Source organism: Ursus maritimus, assembly GCF_017311325.1.
Source record: "Ursus maritimus isolate PB19 chromosome X unlocalized genomic scaffold, ASM1731132v1 scaffold_X1, whole genome shotgun sequence".
In the NCBI taxonomy this organism is placed as follows: domain Eukaryota; kingdom Metazoa; phylum Chordata; class Mammalia; order Carnivora; family Ursidae; genus Ursus; species Ursus maritimus.
Window position 1 is genome coordinate 110,137,661 of NW_024423319.1, and position 24,400 is coordinate 110,162,060.

At 46.0% G+C, this 24,400-nt stretch overlaps 1 protein-coding gene, 2 long non-coding RNA genes and 1 other non-coding gene across 6 annotated transcripts in view; 1 reads left to right on the forward strand and 3 right to left on the reverse strand.

The window, feature by feature from the left end:
• PPEF1 (protein phosphatase with EF-hand domain 1) overlaps positions 1-6,806 on the reverse strand; it is a 113,796-nt gene extending 106,990 nt beyond the window's left edge. Inside the window, exon 1 of the mRNA XM_040633764.1 lies at positions 6,461-6,806. The gene's annotated coding sequence lies outside the window, so the exon portion shown is untranslated. The remainder of the gene's footprint in view (positions 1-6,460) is intronic.
• A 3,137-nt stretch (positions 6,807-9,943) lies between these two features.
• Positions 9,944-15,370, reverse strand: LOC121103460. Of its 3 annotated transcripts, XR_005835692.1 has the most exons (4): positions 14,640-15,370; positions 14,307-14,552; positions 13,828-13,949; positions 9,944-13,171 (listed from the first exon to the last, which is right to left on the reverse strand). It is a non-coding gene; the product is annotated as an uncharacterized LOC121103460 (long non-coding RNA). The 3 variants fall into 3 exon arrangements; XR_005835701.1 differs by having other exon boundaries at positions 13,828-14,122; positions 14,307-15,370; XR_005835684.1 differs by having other exon boundaries at positions 9,945-13,171; positions 14,307-15,370.
• A 210-nt stretch (positions 15,371-15,580) lies between these two features.
• On the forward strand, positions 15,581-15,653 carry TRNAV-UAC. The gene has a single exon. It is a non-coding gene; the product is annotated as a tRNA-Val (tRNA).
• A 4,475-nt stretch (positions 15,654-20,128) lies between these two features.
• The window catches only part of LOC103668163, a 5,738-nt gene continuing 1,466 nt past the window's right edge, over positions 20,129-24,400 (reverse strand). The window contains exons 2-3 of the long non-coding RNA XR_569950.2: positions 22,723-22,818; positions 20,129-21,360 (exon numbers count right to left, since the gene is read on the reverse strand). This is a non-coding gene — a long non-coding RNA (uncharacterized LOC103668163). The remainder of the gene's footprint in view (positions 21,361-22,722; positions 22,819-24,400) is intronic.

Sequence of the window (24,400 nt, forward strand, 5' to 3'; positions counted from 1 at the left end):
GCTCTTGAAATTATTTGTGGACAGGCCCGTGTCCCTCGCCATCCCCTGCTCTATTACGCCCCTAACCCCCCAGTCTCAGGAAACATTACTCAAATATAACATGCTCCCACGCTCCCTGGAATGCCTTTTCCCTCCTTTCATGTTCTATGAAGTATTTCCCCACTTGCCCTGGCAGAACTGATATCCTTCTAGACTCCAATAGTACATGGGCGAGGTAGGTTGGTGCCAGCTGTGATCATTCTTGTAAACCATAACAAAGAATTCACATTTTAACTCATCAGTCAGGGATTACAATTTCAAATGCTCGCATGGGCTGGGGCAGGTAAGATAAATGAATAAAGCAGCCTAGGTGGAAGCGATGGGACATTCTAGAGAGTTCTCGTCTAAGTGAGGCAGCTGCTACTTACTGGTAGCTCCCTCCTAGGCTGCCATGCAGAAATCCCGGCCCAGCGTTGCCCAATGTAATTTTTCAAGAGAAGCTGAACATATTTTTATGTAAAATCTCCCTACTTTTAAATGTCAGTATATTTCTGCAAATTTAGGGTGCCATCGATTATAAGGTACATCATTATTTTACGTACCAAGAAGAAAGAAAAAAAGCCACCCATCAAACCATGACAGTCTATCGATTTTAAGACACACTCCAATCTCAGAGGTGCGAAAATGTGAAAAACATGGACATCTTAGAATCAACGAAATGGAGTCATTCTCGTCTTCTCAAAACACCATACAGGCTCCAAGGACTGGATTCGGTGTGAGGCTACCACTGCGAACTGGATTTCTAAGCGATGGGAAGCCTGAGGGTAATCTGATTAGATTCAAGCTTGAGGAAGATCACTCTGCCGGTCAGATGATGAGGGACTGGGGAAAAGCCAGCCACAGGAAGACCAACAAGGAAGCCCTGGCAACAATCCAGGAGATGAGAAGGGCTGGATTAAAGTGGGTGGGGGGTTGCAGAGGAGGGGCCCAATGTGAAAGGATTTCCGGTAATAAATCCCACAGGTCCCGGACTGGGTATAGGGAGTGAGGGACGTTTCTAGTTTGAAATAATAGAGGGGTTAATCACTTCTTCGATATTTACTGGGTGTCTACCATATGCCAGGCATGATGCTGAGTGCTGCGTGTACCGTGTGGACAAGACAGACACCATCTCTGCCCTCTGGTCATTTACTGTCTAGTGGGCAATGCCATTAACTGTGGGAGAGTGTTAGCGGGTCCAGGGGTAGGACAGGAAGGGGAGGTGGAGAAAAATAACAAGTTCACATGTCCGGGCGGCAGCAGAAGCCTGAGTGTAGAGCCCAGGAAATAAATCAGGTCTACAGATTCTCATTAAGAGGTCATCGGGTTATGGACGACAATCAAAGCGGTTGGAGAAGATGAAACAGCCAGGGAGAGCTTGTAGAGAAAGAAGGCAAGAGGGGCGAAAGCAGAAGCCTGGGGAATGGAGACATTTAAAGGAAAGGAGGAGGAGGAAGGAACAAAGGAGACTAAAAAAGCAACAATCTGGAAAGGAAGAGGCCCAGGAGAGAGGGGTATCTGTAAACCAAGGGAAACAGGTATTCTCATATAATCCAATATACTTGCATCTATAATTACCGTGTAGAAGTAATTTACCTTGGCAATGTACAATTCAGATTCTTCAGAGTTATGGGTGTTCTGCATGAATGCCAAATAGGCTTATCAGAACTGTTCTTATTTAGAGAGTTGTGATATTTTTAAATATTGCCACAATCTGTTCCTTTAGCTTGTATGTGCTTGCGTTTTGCATGTATCTCAGTTTGACATCTAGCATGAGTCAATGGCAGAGTAATGGTAATTTCTTACTTCTTCTTATTTTCCCTCTGCAGGAGCTATAATCTGCCATTCCAAGACAAAAATAAAACAAGAATATACATTTATGCAACTGCCTTTCATATCCAGGCCCTGGAAATTGGGCAAAACTGATCTAGGCACACGGTGGAGTCCCCTTGCAAGATCGTCTTGAGCTTCTTGGCCTAGAGCTCTGTCGCAGGTGAGCCTGTGATGTGGTAAGACGCTCTGGTCCTCTGGAATTGCTCAGAAAGGTCCTTCATTTTATAGGAGAGGACACGAGGCCCACAGAAGTTAGGTGGCCTCCCCAACATTACAGTCTTACGATTTGGTGGCCAATACTCCTTCTACATCAAGGTGACTCCCCTCCACCCTATAAAGATCGCCCAAATATAAATTACAGTAAAGTAAATAAAATACATATTAAAGTATGATAAATTCCATACACAAAGCATAGAGTTTACCAGGGTTCGTTAAACAAACAGAGGAAGAAAGCTAACTTTCAATCAGATGGTTCCATGCCTACCCAGATTTCATTCAACTCATCTGCTCCATTAAGCATTCTTACCCTTCTCTCTAAGTTTTATCAGTTCTGCACTGGTTCAAGGAAAATAGACCCTAGATCTTCACTTTGTTGGTTGCTGAATCTTTCAGCCTGACCTGCAGGCTCAGGATACTATCCATTGTCACACTTATAGGTCTTACTTAAAGAGAATTCCTCAGCTTCACCTGGAATTTTCCAGAGGTAAATTCTAGAATGATTCTTTAATAGGTTGCCTTAGCAACCCCACAATGTCAGATGCAGACATGACAGTACCTGCCAACAGAATGTGAACAACACAAGCTGGATGAGAGAACCACTTCCTGTTTATCGGAAAGACAGATTCCAGGTTCCTCAAGCTTTCTTTCTGCCACCATTTGCCTTCCTCAACCATTTTTGCATCATGAACACAGAAAACAAAGAACAGTTGGTTTCCTGGAGGAACGTCGAAAGTATTAGCTAAAACAAGGCCTGGGAAAGATCCATGGCTTTCTTTTCAAACCCTTGCTGTTATTGCCCGAGAGGACTAAGTGCTCATTGTGAAGCCTTCAAAAAAGTTTTCAGAGAATTTTCTTTAAGAGCACTTTTTCTTGTCTTGGTTTCATTCATTTATTTATTCAACAAATATTTGTTGAGCATCCAAGGTGTGCCAGGCGCTGTTCTAGACCCTGGGGATATACCAGTTAACAGAACTGACGAGTTCCCTTCCCTCATGAAGTTTATAGCCTAGTGGGGGAAGTAAACATTAATTAAATACTCATAAAAATAAATGTGAAATTGCAAAGGAAAAGTACATATATTATGAGAGTGAGTCAGGAGGTCAAGCAAATAAATGCTTATCAGAGAAAGTAAGCTTTAACCTGACATCTAAAAGACAACTATGGATGAGTTAGGTGAAGGTGTTGATAGGGGGAAGGAGACAAGCATGCCCTTAAGAGTAGTGACCTGGAGTAAATAACTGAAATCTATGATTTAGGAACGTCCAAAGGAGAATCTAGGGTTTAATATAGGTTTTAAGTTTACCAAACATGCAGTTAGTATTTTTGCCAATATTCCAAAGAGTACAAGATCTGTGAGTCTCATTTACATAAAACTCCCTAACGCTTCTCACACTTTAATGTGCTTATAAATCACCTAGAGATTTTGTTAAAACACAGATTCCTGGGCCTGGCCCCTAGAGGTTCTGGTTCAATAGGTCTGGAGTGGTGCTCACGAATCTGTATTTCTAATAAGCTCCCAAGTGATAGTGAAACATGCTTTGAGTGGCACTGCTCTCTAACACAGTATGATTTTTATTTGTTTAAATCTCCATTTCTTTGTGAACCCACTCCTTCATAACTTTTAAAGTCAAACTACATTCTACAATGTTCTTATGATTTTTCTGATCAATTCAGTAGTATTACCAAAACAAAAAATAAAAGTGTTGTGATATATAAATAAAATAATGCCATAAGCTAAGGATCTCAAATATTTGGAAAGAACGAGAGAAATAAAAATTATAAGCAAACTGAGGTATTAGTAATGTCGTGACATTTCATTGATTTACCCAAGTGAGCTGGATTGTTATTCTTACAGAGTGAATTTCTGATTTACAAAGCAGTTTTAAGGAAACGTCATATAAATTAACCTGATGTAACTGAGGATAGGAAACTTCTACATGTGTAATGACTCTTTTACTTTAACAGGTTCACTTTATTTTTGAATGAAGCTCTGGATTTTATATCACATGAGATGAAAATAACCTTTGCAGGGGACAGAGGCAGGCCACCCCAAAATGTGCCCCTTTGACACACAGATTATTTCCAGCTAAAAACAATTGGGGCCCCAAAAGACACATAAAGAAACTTCAACCTTCCCCCTAACTGCGTAAAAGAATTTAGATAGAGGACCTGCTCCAGGAAGAGAGCTGTCACCATAGCTAACTGTATCATGATGTGAACCAGGTACAGTGGGCACGAAGGAACCTAGCAAGGCCTGTTTAATCAAATTCCTCTCTATGTCCCATTGTTTCCGAGCGGCCCAGCAAACATTTGTTTGCCCAGCATTTACTCTTTTCATCTTCCTGTGAATTGCTTCCCTTCCCTTTGAAGTCCCAAGCTCCTGCCCCCTTCTCCTTGGTTCAGGATGACATATAGACCTCATCACGCCTGTCTTTGGGATCTCACGTCTGTGTGGATTTCCTGCATGTACATAATTCAGTTTTATTTTCTCCTGTTAATCTGCTTCATGTCAGTTCAATTCTTAGACAAGCAGGAAGAACTTTGACGGGTATAGAAAGATTTTTCCTCCCCATTGCCTCCCTTTTAGGTCTGCTTCTTACTACCAAACACAATTCCTGCTGATATGTCATGTTCCTGTTGGTGTGGCTATGTGAAAAAGACACTACGAAAACAAGTTGGTGAGAGATCCAAGATTTCTATGGATTATTTTTCCTGAGAAGGTTGTGAAATATAGGGCCTATTGTCAGTTTTTAAAAATTAAAAATGAAGTCTTCTGTGCACGGAAGAGTAGGAGGATTAGGAAAGGGAACCAGGAGTAAGTTCTTGTTATTTCATAAAAATATCAGCTCTGCTAAACAGCTGCGTGTGAATTTGAGGAAATTACATTACCTCTCTGTGCCTGTTTCTTAGAAAACTGGGATATAAAAGAAAGAAAGAAAAGAAAAGAAGAGAAAAGAAAGGGAAGGGAAGGAAGGGAAAGGGAAGGAAGGGAAAGGAAAAGGAAAACTGGGAGAGTAATAGTACCACCACACTGGTTTAAAGTAAGGAATAAATGAGTTAATATATATCATGGCAGCCTAGTTAGTTGCCTAACCAATATCCATTCTCCCTTTCTTCCTTACAAGTAAAATCTCAATTTTGTTCTAGGTGGCAATGGGCTTAGCCAACAAAATTTGATTGGCTAGGTTCCCTTGCAGTTAGGGGTGGTCATGTGACACAGATCTGGACAACAGGATGTAAGCAGAAATCTACTGGCTGAGGCTCCCAGAAAAGCTATTTTCCTGATTAAGAAAAAAAAAAAAAAAAAAAAGACAAGATTCAGTTGACACGAGCCCTTTCCTCTTTGCCTGGAACCAGGATGCGAAGTCTAAAGGAGGAGCAGCCTTCTTGTGAACATTAGGAAGACAGCCTCATGGTGAGAATGATAATGCAGAAAGGTTGAAAGATGAGCTGGAGACATGGTCTCGTGACTTCATATCACATGGGATAAAAACGAACTGCTCTGTGTTAAGTCCTTGCTATTTCACTTACCTTATTACCTGAAGCCACACACATTCTCTAACCAGTATACCTATAAAACAGTTTGAGTAGTGCCTAGCTCATCGTTAGTATTCAATAAAGGTTAGCTGTTGTTACTATTATAATTTGCACAGCATTCTGTGCCCTAACCAGATGGCTAGCAAGTATTCCCCTCACTTCCTTGCAATAGTACCCCAATTTTCCTTTTTGAAATCAACCCTCTCCCTCTTCTCAGCCCTGTGGTTTCCATGGCATTGACATCACCCCGTACTCTAAGTATAGGCCCTGGGGGCGCCTGGATGGCTCAGTTAGTTAAGCATCTGCGTTTGGCTCAGGTCATGATCTCAGGGTCCTGGGATGGAGCCCCACATCGGGCTCCCTGCTCTGCGGGGAGTCTGCTTATCCCTCTTTCTCTCCCTCTGCCCTTCCCCCAGCTCATGCGCACGCTCGCTCTCTCTCTTGCTCTTAAATAAATAAAATCTTAAAAAAAAAAAAAATGTATAGGCCCTGATGGGCTTAAGCCAATCAGCATGAGCCCCCTTCCCAAATAACAGTGATTGTCAAGGGCTGGGCCCTTAACTCAGGCCTCAGGCAGTGAGCACCTCAATTTTACTTGGCAAAAAAGAGTGTTCAGGTGGGCATGTAGCTGAAGACTGGCAATATAAGTGAATCTCGGGGCTCCTGGAGAGAGCGCTGGGACACAGACTCACTGTCACGCCCCAGGTGTGGTGCCCTGAGCAAGGCTGTCACCATGAGGACAGCGGGTGTGCCGGTGTGAGGGGTACAACTGGCACCTGGAGAAGGGTGACCAGTAGAGGGCAGGGAAACGGGGCTGGAGCCTTCCATCGGAAATCTCTGCATGAAATTTTACCTTACGAATTTTCAAGTCACATTCATTTGAGACTGGTTTTGCCAACTTGATTTGGATTCAATCCTCTGTCACTTGCGACCACAAGATTCCTTCTGACACTGTCAGATGGGGAAAGAAAGAAAAAAAAAAAGAATAATTTAACATAAGGATTATAGACTTTAAACTTTCCAAACTCTTGCCTGCTGCATCTATTTAATCGAATCTAAGGTCAAGTACAATGTAAATTCATATCCAAATCGCCTTTCCGAAAGAAAGGAACCAAGCAATAAAATCTGCAATTTGCAACTGTGCAAATTCTTTCATATTTGTTTTCCAAAAGAAAAAACCCAGGTAATTGAAAGTGTTTTATTTTTGTTTTGTTTTTTTTAAAAACATGTCCAGGACAACTCCTTTAAGAATAGATGTGTATTTGGGTTTTAGAATGAACGTTGGACCCAGAGACTGACACTGGAAACCTGTAACTAATACTGAAATAATATTCACAGACAGTTGTCATGGCAGCCTGCTCATGCTGCACAAAATAGAACCCACTGCATTTTAACAGGATTTATCAGAGGAAAGCTGCTGGCCTGCAGACAGCCTCTAACTGAGTTAAACAACCTGCTAATTGGTTTTATTATTACATTAGCCCTCAGACTATACCCTAATTATATTCCCCCTCAAATCACAAATATTTAAAATCACTAATAAAAACCCATAATTTTTGTTTAACACCTGCATCACTCTTGAAATCTTTCCATCGGACTATGAGGAACAACTTAGAGTCCCATTGTACGCACTGTTGAATCACCTTGCAAATCTAAAGAAGACAGTAAGTGTTGGGCAAGTGGAGGGAATAACCGATTTCATTTCTGTCAACAATTAGCACTGGCTAGATCTTGCTACCAGATATTTCCTTTTAAGTGGGGTTCTGTAGGAGAGGGGAGTGGCCAAATTGTTCTGTGCTCAGTTACAAAGTCCCAGGGGAGTGACTTTAGAAACCAGTGGTGTTTCAAGACATATAAAAGAGGGAGGTGGAGACAAAGTATTTTGATCTGATCTATTCCTCTCCTGGGTGGCCATCTCTACCAAATTTAAGCTCATTGGTTGTGATTGGATGTGACTGTGGGTGATTTTAGAGATAGCTGGTGCTGAGAGGAACACCAGGTAAGGCCATCTTTACTGTTAGGCTTTTCACATATCACCCTGTCCCCCTCTCCCCTTTGTCTTCTCTTGAGTCTCTACTTTAAGAGAGAGGAGACAGGGTCTATTAAAATTCAATAACTTCCTGAGTTAGGAAAACAACATCAAACCATTATCATCCATTAACAGCTTGGAACAAATCAGTCCTTTGGGTGAATTAATGTTCTTCAAACCCCTTGAGATGGGGCATGTCATACACTTAAAAAAAAAAAAACAACAAAACCACCTCCCACACTACCCAGTGCTGTGCTCCTAGACATATTGCAGACATGTAATAATAAACAACTTCTACCAAGAGACTGCAACACAGAGCAGTCCCTCAGTAGCTGGTGGGCAGATTAGAGACATTGCCAAAATGATACCGGAGACATCTGAGGGTGAGAAATGTGGAAATGTTGAATCGGTAGGTATATATTTCCCCTTCATGTAACTGAAACTCCTACTAAACAATGGCCTTACAAATTAGGGGTTTTATTTTTCACATGAAACAAAGAATCTGGAAGTATGAAATCTGGGGCTGGGACCCAGGCACCTTCTTTCCTTCAGCCAAGTCACATAGCTTTCTTATTCAGAATTGTCAACTCATGTTCACAAAGTGGCTGCTCTACATCCAACATCCACATTCGCATTCCAGGCAGAAAGTAAACAACTAAGGGCAAAATGAGGCATACCACCTGAGTCTACCTTCTTTTAAAGAAATGGTTCTGGAAGCCCCCCTGCTTCCAAACATCTCATGGCCAGAATTGTGCCTCGCAGTCTTTTTCAGCTGCAAGGGAGCCTGGGAAATCAAGCTGTTTTAGCTGGCTACATTGCCAAATGAAACAAAATCAGGCAGTGCAGTGTAGAGGTTAAATGCAGCCCATGGAGCCAGATGGCCTGGGTGTAAAGCCCTGCTCCTTTATTTACTAGCTGTACAACTTCCACAAGTCACTTAATTATTCTATGCCTCCATTTTCTCATCTGTAAGCCAGGCATAACAACCTTTTCTCTCAGGGTTCTTGTGTGGATTAAATGAGTTAATCTGAGCAAAGAGTTTAGAATGGTCTCTAATACATAGCAAGTACTATACAAGGGTTTATTCTTATCTTTATTACTGAGGAAAAGAAGAAGAATGAATTGGGGGTAAGCAACCAACAGTACCCCAGATGTGTTGCCCACTCTCGACCTCTATGTGTCCTGGCTACCGTGCTCCATGTGAGCAAGTACCCCGCTATGTTTGAGACCTGTTGGCTCCCAAGATGCACTGAAACCAAAAGCCTGCCCTGCCGGAAGAGGCTGTTTCCCCATTTCCTGGGAACTGAGGGCGACCAAAACTTCCAAGTATCTGAGACAGGACAGCACCGCCAGCCACTGTGCTGATGCCCACCCATTTTAGATGACTCATCAGGACTCCTTCTACTGCAAGTGTCAGTGAACCAATTCCAGCTGGCCTAAGCAAAACCAGGAATGCATTCTTCCAATAACTGAGGCGTCAATAGGCGTGTGTAAGGCTTGGCTTGCTGGAGGCCTGCCAGGACGGCATCCAATCGTTCTCTTTCTCAGCTCTCACCCCTTGCTCCGTGCTTGGGCTTCAGGCAGGCAGCAGATGTCTTCATGCTTCGTGTTCACTAACTTCTCCATTTGCCACATTTGACCCCCACCTCCTCAAAGGAGAAACAAGACGTTCACTTTCCCAGCCTCTCTCCGGGCAAGAGCACAGGGATGTAACTTAGGCTCCGCCAGAGACCTCACTTAAGAGGGCAGCACAAGGGGTCAAGGGGTTATGAAATCCATCTTGTGACAACGTTAGTGACAGAGGGGTTCAGTTTTCCGAGACGCAGGGCCCCATCACTGGCTGGAGTTGCTGCCTCTGTACTCAGAGGGAGAGCAGTGGGCGTCTTGGCAAAGTGCAGCCCCGCGGTGAGATTAAGACATTGTTCCCGGCTTTGGAGTCTCTGAGGCCTTTTTGGAGACACTCTGCACCACCGACTATCTTTTAATAAACTCATTTTCTTGTGAAACCAGCAGAAGTGTTGAATCCACTTAGATGATGTTAGGTTTTGGTAACAAACGACCCAAAACCTTTGTGGCTTACCATGATCAAGGTTTACTTTTCACTCTGGTGCCATGGCCAGTGTAGGTTGGCTGCAGTTCCGTCACCTGGGGTCTTTTCTCTAAGACTCAGGCCAACCTCTCTCTGAGCATTGCTGTTCCCATAGCAAAGGGGAAACACTGAAGTAGCCAATCACCAGCTGGCTCTTCACACTTGTGCTTCTGCCCACATTGATCGGCCAAAGCAAGTCACTCGGTCAAGCCTATGGCGGGGGGGGAAGGGTGTAAAAATCCCACACGGGGAAGAGCAGTGAGTACTGGGAACAAGAGGGTTCTGCTCTATGCAACTAAGAGTCCGGTCTGACACACCGCAATAATCAGGCGGCAGCAGAACCTCCAGCCTCTGGATAACCTCACGTTCAAGTCAAGGATCGAGGAACAAAGAAATGTCTCTTCTCAGAGTGCAGGTAAAAGCCCCAGGATCAGCTCTGATTGGGGGTAACTGACCCCGCCTGAGTCATCCCCAACCCTGAAGAGATTCATTCGAGACGTATTTATTGGACCCTTACTATGTATTGGGCACTACTTGGGCTCTGGGGAACGTAACAATGAACAGAACCAAATCCACACCTTCATGGAACTTTCATTCTGGTTGAGGATGGCGGAGGACAAGCAACAGAATGAGTAAGTAAATATCCGGCAAATGAGATGGGAGTAAGTGTTACAAAGAAAAATAATGCAGGGAAAGGGGGGATACTGCATCTCCAGTATGAAGAAGGGGCGGAAAGAGTAATTATAAGTAGGGCAGCCAAGAGAGGCCTTGCTGACAAGATATTTGGGCAAATACCTGAGCAAGGTGAGAGAGTGAGCAATGGGCTGGCCTAGGAAAAGAGCACCCAAGGCTGACAAAACAGCAGGTTCAAAGGCCCTGAGGCAGAAGAGGCCCAGTGTGTTTGAAGAACAGCAAGCAGCCAAGTGTGGCTGGAGTACACAGTAAAAGAAAAGGCAAAGTAATAGGATTTGTGATCCGAGAGGTAACGGACAGGGGAAAGGGCACACCACACAGGGCCTTGCGGGCCACTGTATGGCCTTGGTTTTCACTCCAGCTACGGTGAGGAGCTATTGGAGGGTTCTGAGCAGAGGAGTGACATGATCTAACTTACCTCTTAAAATGGTCACTCCGGCTACTGTGCAGAGAATAGTCCGTAGGGAGGAAAGGGCAGAAGCTGGGAGGCCAGGATATGAGGTGTTCGGCGATGACCCAGGCCCAATGGGATGAAGGCCTTGACTGGTGTGGCAGCAGAGGAGACGCAGAAAGTGACTGATCAGATTCTACCTAGGTCTTGAAGGGCAAGCCAAGAGGATTTGCTAATAGGATTAGATCTGGGGTATGAGGAAAATAAGAATCAAGTATGATTCAAAGTTTTGGGCCTCAATAGGTGGGAAAATGAAGCTGCTCTTATCTGAGATAAAGCAGAGAGAGGGGGGCAGACGGAAGGTGGCCGTCAGGAGCTTTGCAGCAGCTCTGATAGGCCATCCAGGTGGTGGGAACGAACAGAGAAGAAGTCCAGGTGCAAAAGTGACTGCGAAGGGAAACAAAGATCGGGGGAGGGCGGTATCCTAAAAGCCAGGAGGGGAAAGCGCTTCCAAAAGGAGAGGCATCGGAGGGAGTGCCTACAGACACATCTTCCTAGGAGTTCTGCTGCAAAGGAGAGCAACAACAACAAAAAACACCCCTGAACTAGCTGGAGGCAGAAAGGGGATCAAGAGCTCGTTTTAATGCTGAGAGACATTACGGTGCGCTCGCAGGTTCACCAGAAGGAGACGACAGGGAAGGTAAATAAAGACGTGGGAGAAAGGGGACTTGTTGGAGTGATTTCCTGGAGTAGGCAAGAGCAGGTGGCGGGCTGGATTTCAAGGGGAAGGCGGACAATTCGTCTAGGGCAGGATTTCTCAAGCACGGCACTAGGGACATTCGGGAGCGGGTAAGCTCGGCCGTGAGGGGCCGTTGCGTGCACGGCAGGGTATTTCACAGCAGCCCCGGCTCCACCCCCGAGACGCTGGCAGCACACCAACCCCGGCACCCACGCTGTGACAACGGAAAGTGTCTGCAGACATCACCAAATGGCCCCCAAGATTCCACCCCAACCAGGAGACATTTTGGGTGGTCACAACTGGGGGGACGGGTGCTGGGGCATCTAGTGGGTAGAGGCCGGGGATGCGGTGAGGCATCCTACGGGGCACAGAACGAGCCCCACGACCGAGAGTTACTCAGTCCCAAATGTCAACACAGCTGTTGAGAAGCCCTGATCTACAGAAGAGGCCTGGTGTAGATCTGTGATCACGCAGATACCAGCGGGTGCGCAGCGGTGGTGGGGACTCGTGGAAGTTCTCTTCTCAGGGCTTCCAACTCTTTACTGAAAACCAGTTCATCAGCTGAGAGGCTGGGGAAGGAGGTACAGGAAGTTCAGGGAGAGAAGATAGGAAACTGTCCTTTGGGAGAAGAGGAGAATGAAGGACATAGATGCAATTCTAGGCTACATTAAGGGTTCACTTGAGGTAAGTAGTCAAGAATTTAGTGTGAAATCAGTTGACCTGGATATGTGTTCGTCTCTGGGCCATATACAAGGGGAGAGTACAGAGAGAGCTGGACTTGACAGACTGTGGTTTTGTCAACAAGAACAAGCAACAAAAGGGCAAACGAGTGCTAAAAATGACCACAGAAGTTGAGCCGGGTGAGAAGACAGAGGAATATAAATGACTATGAAAAGATAGGTGGGCAAAGAGCAACGAATATCAAATATCCATTCCAATAAGCTAATTTCAAATGTTTCAAACTTGAGCTTCAAAAGGGAGAAAATTAAGGTGAGCTGACATTCTAAGGTAATGACTTATTTTCTTAGTAAATACTGGAGCACGATACTGAAAGACAGATTATAAACATTTCTAAATGCAATCAGATAAACAGCTTCCTAAGTCAGCTCAGTGTTTGGGGTGGTGGTTTCTTTGGTTGAGTTGCTCTCCATCAGTAAAGCCATGCGCTGGGGAAGCCACACCAAACGTCTGAGAAATCAGGAGACTCCAAAGTTTGAAGGGACTTCTAGTCCTTATTTACTAGTTTGTTGATGGATTTGACTTACAGTTGTTCAGATGCTTCTGGGCTTACCTCGGGGGAACAGGCCTCACAAATCTGAATGAACTGCCTGAAGTGCCAAGCAAAACTGTGGCCATCTGAAAGGCTGTCCATGACACTGACGCTTTCAAGGTGAAAGTCACCAATGGTTGTTTCCAGGTAGGCGTTTGTTTCCTGCTTTTGAGGACTTCATCTTAAAATTACAAAGGAGAGACACCTGGGTGGCTCAGTCCGCGGAGCATCTGACTCTTCGTGCTGGCTCACGGCCTGATCTCAGGGGCGTGAGATCGAGCCCCGCTTCAGGCTCCATGCTCTCCAGGGAGTCCGCTCAAGATTTTCTCCCTCTCTCAAATAAATAAATAAATCTTAAAAAAAAAAAAAACCAAAATAAAATTACAAAGGAAAAAAATAAAAGGTATCCATTATCTCCCTGAGTGCATACGAAATATTACAAGAAATCAAGGGCACTCTTAAGGGAATAACATGTAGCCTTTGCAGACATGGGCCTCCTGAAATCACTTAGGTAGCAGAAGACTGAGTAGAAGCGGAATGGTCTCAAGCAAGGCATTCAGACTCATAGGCTTTAACTGCCTCAGCTGAAACATGAAGAGAGTAATACTTATCATGGCTACCTCACAGGAGTGTATGTGAAAGTGCTTGTAAACAATAGAGATTGTGACTATACTTTGAGGGCAGCGGGGAAGTGGAAGTGGAACAAAAGTCTCCCTCCTTGTCAGAACGGAAAAAAGGCACAGGAGTTTTTCACTAAAGGCAGGAACCTATGTGGCATGCATCAGAGGTGCACCAGCTTCTTTTCTACGTGGGGCGTGTGTGGGAACTTGGCCAAAGCTTGCACTCAGAGAACCCATCCTTTAGAGCAAGGGCAGACAGAAAGCTGGGGACAAGCAAAGCATTCCCTAGAGAAAAACCAAAACACAACTCTGAGTGTCATTTCAGGCCTAGTTCGCGGCAGCCTTGTTCTGCACCGACAGAGGTTTGGAAACAGGTGGGATATACTTACTGTTGGGCATCCTGGGAGTCATTATGGGTCATGGACTAGCAGGAAACGTTGAGCTTTCGTGAATCCATCCTCCTGCTGGTGGCTATCCACTCGTGGTCATCTGCATCAAGTGCTCAAGAGGCCTCGAGAAAGGTATCAACAAAAAGGCATTTTGCAACGGGCCCCATGATGAATATTACGGGGAGCTCAGTAGGAGGTAGGAAGCCTGGTAGTAGAGAACCCAAGCACCAGCTGCAGGCCTGCCTCTACTCCTGCGGAAAACATACATGGCAGGTAACGGCCTCCATCTGCCCACCTGGAAAGGAAGGCTAACATTTAGACCCAGAGGGAAAGTAGGGGTGTCTACTCCAACCCATGCATTTCTACAGAGGAGGTCACTGAGGCCTGGGAGGTGAACTGAAGAGCACATAGCAAATGAGTAACCAGGGCAGGACTAGAATCCAGATTATGCCTCCCAGATTAGTGTGCCTTCCACCCACCTGTTTCTTTCAGGGGTCTTTTCAGGAAGACTGGAATTGGCTGAAGGGGATGCTTTCATACAATCAGTACCATTTCTCCGTCATTCTGCCGGCTTCAGGGGAAGACGCCAGGGAAAAAGACAGCCCCAGCCTTCAGCCATGTTCAACTCGGCACTTAAAAACGCCCGCCAAGTGGTTTTCGGTGGGTTTTCAAGCTTGAGGGTGGTGAGCAATCCTAGGACGATGACGAAGATCCACCCAAAAGCACTGGGGACGGCAAAGGACACTGACAATGAAAACTAAGAAGCGAGACCACACAGGAGCCCTTCGTAGTGGAGGGTTCCAGCACCTTACCGGGGCCCACAGTCCGGGAAGCACAGCCACAGGTTCGCGGGCCGCGGCCTGTGCAGTCGCAGGGTCCGGCGCTGGGCTCAATGCTCTGCTTATCACCGTTTTGGAGTTCCGAGTAACTCATGAACAAGGAACCTGGCATTTTCATTTTGTACTGGGCCCCTCAAATCTTGCGGCGGGTCCCGCTTCATCACCCTCAGCCGGAAAGGGGTGGCCCGTCTACACCGCCCTTCCCCCTCCCCCCCAGCCCAGACAAAGAGGGGCCAACTAAAGTCCTGCAACTTCCAGCCCCCGTGGGCGGCTGGGGGCGGGGGGGAGAGGAGGAATGCTGTGAAAATGTCAGGGAGCATTAGGAGCCTACATCCTCGGGCAAGGGGCCCAGCGGCCTCTTCCAACCCCCGCAACATAAATGCCTGTAAGACAGTGACCCCCGGCCCACACCCAAACCCAGCGCTGCCTGAATCTTTGGCTCTAAGTGGCACTCCTGTCCGCCCTGCTCCGGACTAAGGCCCCCAGCGCTGCGGGCAGCGGCTCAGGGTGCCCAGGGCTAAACGCGGGGAGCGCGGGTCCCTCCGGAGCTGAGGGAAGCTGCCAAGAGCGGTCGTGGCCGCGGCACCGTCCGCTTCCGCCCGCGGGGCGGGTCCGGCCGACCTCGCAGCTGAGAGAAAGTTTGGGACGGCTGACTAGCGGCGCGGCCCTCAGGAGGGTAACCCCAGCCCTGGCCTCGCCCTGGTCACAGGGGTGACGAACGTGGTGGGCAGGTTGAGCGAACCGCCCAGACCCCACAGTCAGAGCCGGGGACTTGGCCGCGAACACCCTCTCCGGCAAGTGGGGCGGAGCCACGGCGGAGGTGGAGCTCCGGCCGAGGGGCGGGTTTTGAGCGGAGGCGCTGTTTCGGATGTGAGACTATGAATAAGCTAATGATGCCACCGCTCTAGCGGGAAGGTTCCATAGTGTAGTGGTTATCACGTCTGCTTTACACGCAGAAGGTCCTGGGTTCGAGCCCCAGTGGAACCACGGTGGCAAAGTCCTTTTTCTCTTCCACTTCAAATACTCTGAGTGCGCGGTCAAAAAAACAAAAAGCAAGACAAAGTTCATTTCTTCCTTCTTTAAAAATAACATCTGTTTTACTTTTCTATTTGGGGACTTTTTTTTCCATTTGGGGACATTTACATTTTTTTTCTTAGTTTTTAATTCTTTTTTTTTGGGGGGGGGGACATGTTTTTATCCCAGAAGCATAATGACAAATACCCTCTCCTCCCATCAGCAACCGCAGAGGTGGGCGCCTGGTCGTGTCGTAATCCCGAGGACGCCCCCGACCCGCCCAGACCCAGCCGGCCTGGCAAAATCCAGAGCTCCTAGGAAGCAAGACCACCCGGTGAAGCCCTTTTCCTGCAAGCCAGCACAGACCTGTCCCCCAAAGCCTCCAACTGAAATATGGCAATGCAAAAGCGCTTTGACTGCGGTTGAATTATTACAGGTTTATTATTATTATTATTATTATTATTATTAAAGGGTTAAATTTTCATGAAACTCTAAAATGCAGAGCAGGGGGAAAATAGTCCTTTATTTTTTAATACAGCAGTAGGGTTTGTTGAATAGACCTTCCTCTGTGTAATGACCAATCCATACACCGGATAGAATAAATGTCGGGCTTGTAGATACCCAATAAATACTGACTAAATGACTAAGCATTTCTTTAGCTCCTTTTTGTTCCTCCTTATAGTTCATTACACTTTCGTGGGGCGGGGGGGGCGGGGTCATTATTATCTTTATATATTGGCCTTTTTCATCTTTGACAAGAGGAATGAAGGGAAAGTGTCCGGGACCCTGGGCGGGGGTAGGGGGTGTGGTAGGGCGTGGTAGAATAGTGGTGGCCCAAAACCAAAAAGGGAAGGGGTAACTCGGTATTTTTCTCTGCACTTTTCCACATCGTTTGGCTCATACAATGTGTACGTTTGCATCCTTTTCTAAATCGAGTATACCACATGTTTGTCCCTATTGTCACAATCGTTTCATTAACTTAATAGTTTTATTTTTTATCATCTTAACCAGTTTAAGTGCACAATTCAGTAATGCTAAATACATTCACATTGTTGTGAGAAAGATCTCCAGAACTTTTTCATCTTGCAAAACTGAAACTCTGTACTCATTAAACGACTCCCCTTTTCACCCATCAATTTTATTATTAATGGCTGTATAATAATAATAATTATGTCCAGCACTGTTTTAAGTATATATGTAATCGTCCCACTTGAACCTCAAACTATATGAAGTACGCATTATTATCATCATCTTATAGATGAGAAAGTTGAGGCACAGAGATCTCAAGTAACTTGCCTAAGGTCACATAACAAGTGGCTGACCTGAGATTTGCACCCAGTCTGGCCTGGGAATCAGTGCTCTTAACTCTACCTGCTACGCTGAACCCCCTGACCTTGGCTGTGTAGATTGGTTCCTATTTTTTGTTATTATAAATAACAAAGCAAGGTACATCTTTGTGTTAACAGTCTCCCCCTCCCAGACTGAGTATTTTCCTGAGTGAATAGGTATGAACGTGATGCCAGGTTGCTTTCTAAGAAGGGAATCCATGTCGCTTTCATAGAATTTGGCAATGTTAGTGCTTAGATGGCAGAAAATTGCTCAAGGTCACCTCCCGAGGAGACGACGGCAAAGAAAGGATTAAGACCTGGGTCTTCTGATTGTAGTTTCTCTTGCCCTCCACTGCTTCTCTTAAATTTAAAGATACCATAGGGGCGCCTGGGTGGCTCAGTTGGTTGAGTGACCAACTCTTGGTTCCCACTCAGGTCATGATCTCAGGTTGTGGGATCAAGCTCCATGTCTGGCTTCCTGCTCAGTGAGGAGTCTGCTTGGGATTCTCTCTCCTCCCTCTCCCTCTGTCCCTCCTCCTGCTAGCTCACTTTCTCTCTCAAAATAAATACATAAATCTTTAAAAAAAATAAATAAAATAGCGTAAAACCGGTATTTTCCTTTGCTGAACCAACCTTAGTTGACATTAGACTCTTCTCGGAGACTTCCTTGTTGAGTCAGGTAACTATGTGGGTTAACTTCCTAGGGCTCAGCCAAAGCCCTAAGACCTAAATGGAATAAGATGCTTAATGAGGCCAGTGCTCAGTTAAGCCCCTGCTCCTGGGGAAGCTCTCCACTTGGATAAGGCAGAGCTGCAGCCAAGGACAAGCGGAGAATGCCACGCAAGATGGAAGGCTTCTTGTTTTTACTGCTCTTTGGCTATGAAGGTATGTGCTGTGCAACCATTAGCATTTATCAAATACTTAATAGTACAATTGAATTAGTAATTTTGCTGATTAATAGAAATGCAACCTGAATAATTAAAATATCATTAACTAGCATGGCGTGTTAATTAGTGAAAATGCATTGTTAACGAACAACAGTTGTCTTTATGTGAATGCGGTTCTCTTAGTTTCACTGCTGGCTTTCTGGTGCTCTGACGAGCCTTCTAAAGTTCCAAGGATGCTTGAAATGGGACAGAAAGAAGGAAGGGTCTCAGAAATTGTAGAAAATAGCTATAAATTGCAACAATTAATAAGAAAGTGTGGTGTATCCTTGAAAATTTTTAGGAGTCAAAGTTAGAGTGACTGTAGAATTTAATCTTCCAAACTAGGACACTATTGAGAGTGGAAGCGGATGCTATTAATAATTCTGCTGGGACAACAGGTGTAAACCAGGACTGTCCCGGGCAAATCGGGACGTGAGGTCACTCTGGTTTAAATATGGATTAACGTAACACGCCGACTTCCATTGGACTCTAAAAGAAAGCATAATCCAGCTGAGAGTCGGGGATCTCCAAAGACTTTATACACTCACTCATTCTTAACTTTCTAAATATGGCCCTGGCAAGAGTAATATGCTTAAATAAGGAGAAATTGAAAGCAAATCTCTAAGATATCATCCAATTCAACTTTTAAATTCTCTCTCAATCTTTGAAAGAGTAGTCCTTCATGCCTCTCTCAACTCTCAAGGACCTCTTAGCTCAGAATTCCTTTTTAGGTTTGTTCTGAACATTAGAAATTGGTTGAATGTCTTCTTCGGGGTGAGTGTGTGTTTATGCGTGTCACAGGAAATAAATAAGAAGGGCAGGAAGGACGAGGCCTCTCCACCCTGCAAATGACCTCGTGGACAGACATGACGCAACTCACACAAGTAGAGTCAGAATTTCTGGTTTAAATCATGCTCCTCTCTGCCCTCCCATCAGACATTATTGGTAGAGTATGTGCTTCCACGATCCCTTAATCGCATGACTTTTGTATTTCATCACCTTTCTCAGTATTTGGAAAGATCTGTATGAATATACCCAAGGTCATTTTGCAAACCCAAATACATTTCTTAAGTAGGGATCCGTGAGACCAATTGTCTGGTTTTTTTCCTTTGTGCAATTAAGAGTCAGCGACGTGTCCCAGTAACTCTCAATGCTTTAAGGGGCTCTGGGTGTTTTGTTGTTTTTCCTTTACTCCTTGCCCTTTCCTCAGCAAGAAAATCTAAACAGAGCCTTTCAAGGCTTAGATTCCAAGACTTCTGGATCTCTGATATCCATAGGCTTCACCCTTCAGTTCCTCTTCTGTGTGATCAGCATTGAGATCCATCCATCCGTCCATCCATCCATCCATCCATCCATCCACTCATTCTTTTGTTGGTTCGTTAAAGAACCCATCCGTGAGTTGCTGCTGTGGGCCAAACACTGGGTAAGAATTGGACACGCAGGGCAGATCTTTGTTCCTTTCACAGCGCTGAGTCTAACAACTGTGCTCTGTGACCCCCAAATAGGAAGACGCCCTATGAAAGTTTACCAGTCCCTTTTTAAAATAGACCTGCCCATTCGGGAGATATCTGTAATAAAAGACACGCTTTCAAGAGGCCCAGAGCACAGCATTCTTTCCTATTCTATCGCTTACCAATCTGTGCGCATGGCTGAGGAGCTCCAGAGATTTCCACGAAGAGCAGGAAATACCATCTGGCTGGGCGGACTGGAATGTGGTCCACGGGGTGGTCCAGTGGCCATTTTATGGTCAGTGTGACTTGGCGACCTATGTGTGCTCGACCCTGAGCTAGAGGGATGCTCAGAGGCAGAGAAGAAATGCAGGAATACAGGGTGAGGTGGCCGTACTTGACCAGCTTCCCACCCAGATAGAGAACCAGGGCCGGGGCCCCCGGGGAAGAGTGCTTTCCTCTGCGCAGCTGGGAACCTGAAGACGAAGGTTCTTTGTCTCATTTACTCTTCACTCCCTCTGTTCCATGGGGGCAGTAGCTCCTTATCACAGTGAAATAAAGTAAATGGATTGACTCGACTTACCCGTTGGACGAAGGTTCATTTGGGAACGGAGACGTGATTATCGTGAAGCCCTACCTACATCTGCTTCTGTTCATCTTACAGTGTACATTTTAGATCCAATGCAAATGATGAGTTTTTAAAATCCACCTTATTACAGTAAATAGGTCCATTACTTGGGCATGTTTATATATATATATTTAAAGCAAGCCTCATCTTACAGGTGTGTCTCCTTTGCAGGTGACAGCAGAGTTTTTTTAAGCAGCTTATTGAGATGTAATTTACATAGCATTAAATTCCCCCATTTAAAGTGTACGATTCAATGGTTTTTAGTATATTTATAGATTTGTGGAGCACACAATCCATTTTAGAACATTTTCGTCACCGCCCTCCTCCCCCCCAAAGAAGCTGGTAGACATTAAGCCCGTTTCCCCCTCTCTCCACCCCTGGCAACCAGCGATCTACTTTCTGTCTCTGTAGATTTGTCTATTCCGGACATTACATTTAAATGGAATCATACAACATATGGTCTTTTATCTTTCACTTAGCATATGTTTTGGAGATTCATCTGTGTCGAAGCATGTACAGATAACAGATTTACCCAGGAATATGCCTGTAGCCACAAATAGCAACATTTTCACACCAGGACAATTTCCTTCTTTCTTCTTCTTCGAGAGGGACATTATTGCAGCCTGCTGCTTTCTTCCTGTGTCTTACTCTTGTTTCTCAAGGAGATGGGAAGCTAGTTACTGACAGCTTTTGTTATTCATAATTTTATGCTTTTCTCCTCAGCTTCATCTGTTTCCATGGGAAGGAAAGCTCTGGATTTAGTGACATCCATCAAAAAGACTCAAAGAGTCTTTCCTATGTGTGTCTAATGCCCACTTTTCCCATCGAGCTTGTAAGGTACATTTTGAGAAAGAGCAAGCCTTGAATTTTCTTGCTGTGATAACAAGGTTTTCCCCATGGAGTGGCTCTTGGGGCAAAAGGGCAGAATGAGCCCATGTTGCATCAGTCTAAGATTGCTGAGTGGGAGACACGGCAGGCACTCTACTGGAAACCTGTAACATGGGGAGACATCTCAAAAACAATCCAAGGAGGGAGAAAAATAACCGACCACATAATCAAAACCTTCTCCTCTTTCTCCTTTCAAGGCTGACCTGTTTTCTGTCGCTCACTCCAGCAATGCTATTTTCCGGTGTTAGAAGATGTTGTAGTCAAACACGCTTTTGCTTTCGTTCACCAGCTTTTTGGTGATTAAGTCATTTCGGGGACCATACAGCCATGTTGCTGCTCCCTTGGTGACAGCTTTTCCTGTAAAATGCTTGTTGTTCCTTCTCTCTCTGCTCATTTCCATAAGGTTCTGGTGCCTCAGATCCCCAGGCTGCCTATAAACGAACGCTTTCTGGGGAGGGGAGCCTGGGAGGGAAAAAACATCAGAAATCAGCCCAACATCTGACTGAACACAGGAAGTGGCTCTGAAAGCAGGCCTTCCTCTTAGGACTCTTCCTCTCCACAGGCACAGAGTTACAGAACCAAACACACACACACACACACACACACACACACACACACTCACACTCACACACACACTCTCTCTCACACACACACTCACACACACACACACACACACGCTCTCTCTCTCTCTCACACACACACACACACACACACACACACACACACATCAGCACCCTTTCCTTTTTGCCTTCTGCTTTGGTTCTGCAGAATGCAGAAAGGGAAAGGCCCTGAAGGCCACAGCAATTAGAGGGGTGTCTTTGGATCTCCGGGTTTGCTCAGTTGCAGCTGCAAAAACCCTCCTCAGTGACAGACACAGCCTCTGGGCCAGATTGATTTGGTTATTAAGGCCACACTGTCAGTGACCCACACGACTCCCCTTTGATAGCCCCCCTCAAAGAGGGTCTTGGCCCAATTGTCGTTTGCCCGACTGACAGGACCTTTCTGCATTTCAGCATCCCCAGCTTCTCTTGAAGATGGGGTGGAGTCAAGTGCCTCCTGGATTAACAGCTCCCAAATCAACTTGATGTCACTTCCTCCTCTACTTAGCCATTCCTGGGGAGCAGCTGCGGGACGAAGGCTCTGGGTTCATGTGCACTCCCACTGTCAGGAGTGCAGAGCAACACCCAGCCGGTCTGGGCTTTCCCCTGAGCTCCAGGAGCTGCCAGCCAGGTGCCCTCTCAACCTCAACACTTGTGTGTCCCACAGGCCTCTCGAAGGGAACATCTTCACTCCATTCTCCGCACTCCATGTTCCTCCTGGAACCTTCCCCTCCCCCAGGGAGTGGCAGCTCCATCCTCCCAGTCTCTCAGGCCTTGAACCTCTCTTTCTCTCACACCCTTGTCACCTGTCAGCAAGTACTGTTGGCTACCTTCCAAAGACGGTCAGAATCCAGCCACTTCTCATGCCCTCCACTGCCACCACCTGGGCCAAGCCACCATTGTCTCCCCTCCCGATGACTGCACTCACCCCACTAGGCTCTCTGCTTCCAGCTTGCCCCAGGCAATCCAGTCTACACCCAGCAGCCAGAGGAAGCCTTACGAGTCCCGATCTGTCTTGGCCCTCCTCTCCTCGAACCCCTGCAAGGGCCGACTCAGGCTAAATGCCGAAGTCCTCACGGGCCCGCGAGGCCTTGCACGGATTGCCTCCTATACCCCCCACTTTACCCCTTCATCTCCTAAAACTCTCTTTTATTCATCGGCTCCAGCCCCAGAGTCTCCTTGCTCTGTCTAGAGCACACCAAGTACCCAACCAGGAGCCACTCACCTCAGGGTCCTTACACCTGCTATTCCCTCTGTCCAGAAGGCTTTGCTCACAGGTCTCTTGCCTCTTTCAGGTCTTTGCTCCAACATCTCCTTCTCACTGCAGGATATTTTATTCATTCATTCATTAGCCCTCACCACCTTCAGCCTAGACTAGATACACCCTATGAAGGCGGGTCCTTCTCCTATTTTGTTAACTGCTATACCCCGAGCACCTAAAGCCAGGATTGGAATATAGTAGATACTCAATGAATATTACTTAAAGAATAAATGCTTTGGGACCAGTCATTATCAGGTATCTTTTATATCAATTTCTGTAAGTGTACAGGTGCTTAGATAAACCTGTGCACGAGAGAGAGGCGGGACACAAGCCAGAGCAAGTGGTGAGTTGTACACAGGGTGTGGGGGGGGTAGAAGAAGTCCTCTGCACAGGGAAGAGGATAGGCAGGCAGAAAAGTTGGAAGATGAGAGCCTTTATTTCTTTATTTTATTTTTTAAAGATTTTATTTATTTATTTGACAGAGAGAGAGACAGCAAGAGAGGAAACACAAGCAGGGGGAGCAGGAGATGAAGAAGCAGGCTCCCAGCAGGGAGCCCGATGCGGGGCTTGATCCCAGGACCCTGGGATCATGCCCTGAGCCGAAGGCAGCCGCTTAACGACTGAGCCACCCAGGCGCCCCAGATGGGAGCCTTTAAAGCCAAGAAACCATACAGACATGCCTGGAGGCATGGAACAGCCTGGCACACCCGATGAATTGCACCTAGTAGAGCGTGCAAAAGATAAATTTGGAGTGGCAGGCAGGAGATAGATCATGGCAACCCCTTGAAAGACACATTATTATCATACACATTTTAGGGATGAGGAAATGGAGAGATGTGGCCACCCCACTAATAAATGAGAGATGGAACCTGGAGCCTTGCAATAAGGCCCCACCAAAGGTTTTGCAGCAAGAAAGTGACACAATCAGGTGTGCATTCCATTCCATCGGCAGCTGGAAGGGTGGATGAGGCAAGGTCTCTCTTCAGCAGGTAAAGGATGGGGGTGGGGAGAGTGGGGAGAGTGGGGGCCCAACGCAGGAAGTGACAGTGTGGGGTGTGGAGAGGAAAAAGGCTCCTGCTTGACACTGCTTGTGGGGATTTAGGGGAAAAAGGTGACAAGGACAAGCCCCAAGTGTCTAGATGGGGAGCTAAGTGGATGGTGAAGCCATTCAGTAGGATAAGAAATAAAGGAGAAGAACAATTTGAGGAAGGATGTAATGAGTTCCGTTTTTAATAAAAATTTCTATTGAAGTATAACATACATACTAGTATTTAAGTATGATATACATACAGAAAAGTACAGGTAAGTGTATAGCTCAGTGAATTTTCACTATTAAACACGCCCATGTAACCAGCACTCCGATCAACTAACAAACATTGCCAGATAGCCTCAGCTAGCCTCCTCGGCCTTCCTCCCTGCCGCTCCCTGCTCCAAATGTGACCAGGACCCTAGCGTCTAATGGCATAGATTACTTCTGCCTGCTTCTGTGCATTTCAAATGGAGTCATCTGGTGTGTCCGCGTTAGCATCCGACTTTCCACTCAGCGGTGTTCGTGCGGTGCGGCCGTGTTGCGGCATGGAGTTACAGGTCATCTGTTTTCATCGCAAGATAGTGTTCTGCTAATGTGACTTTGCCGCCTGTA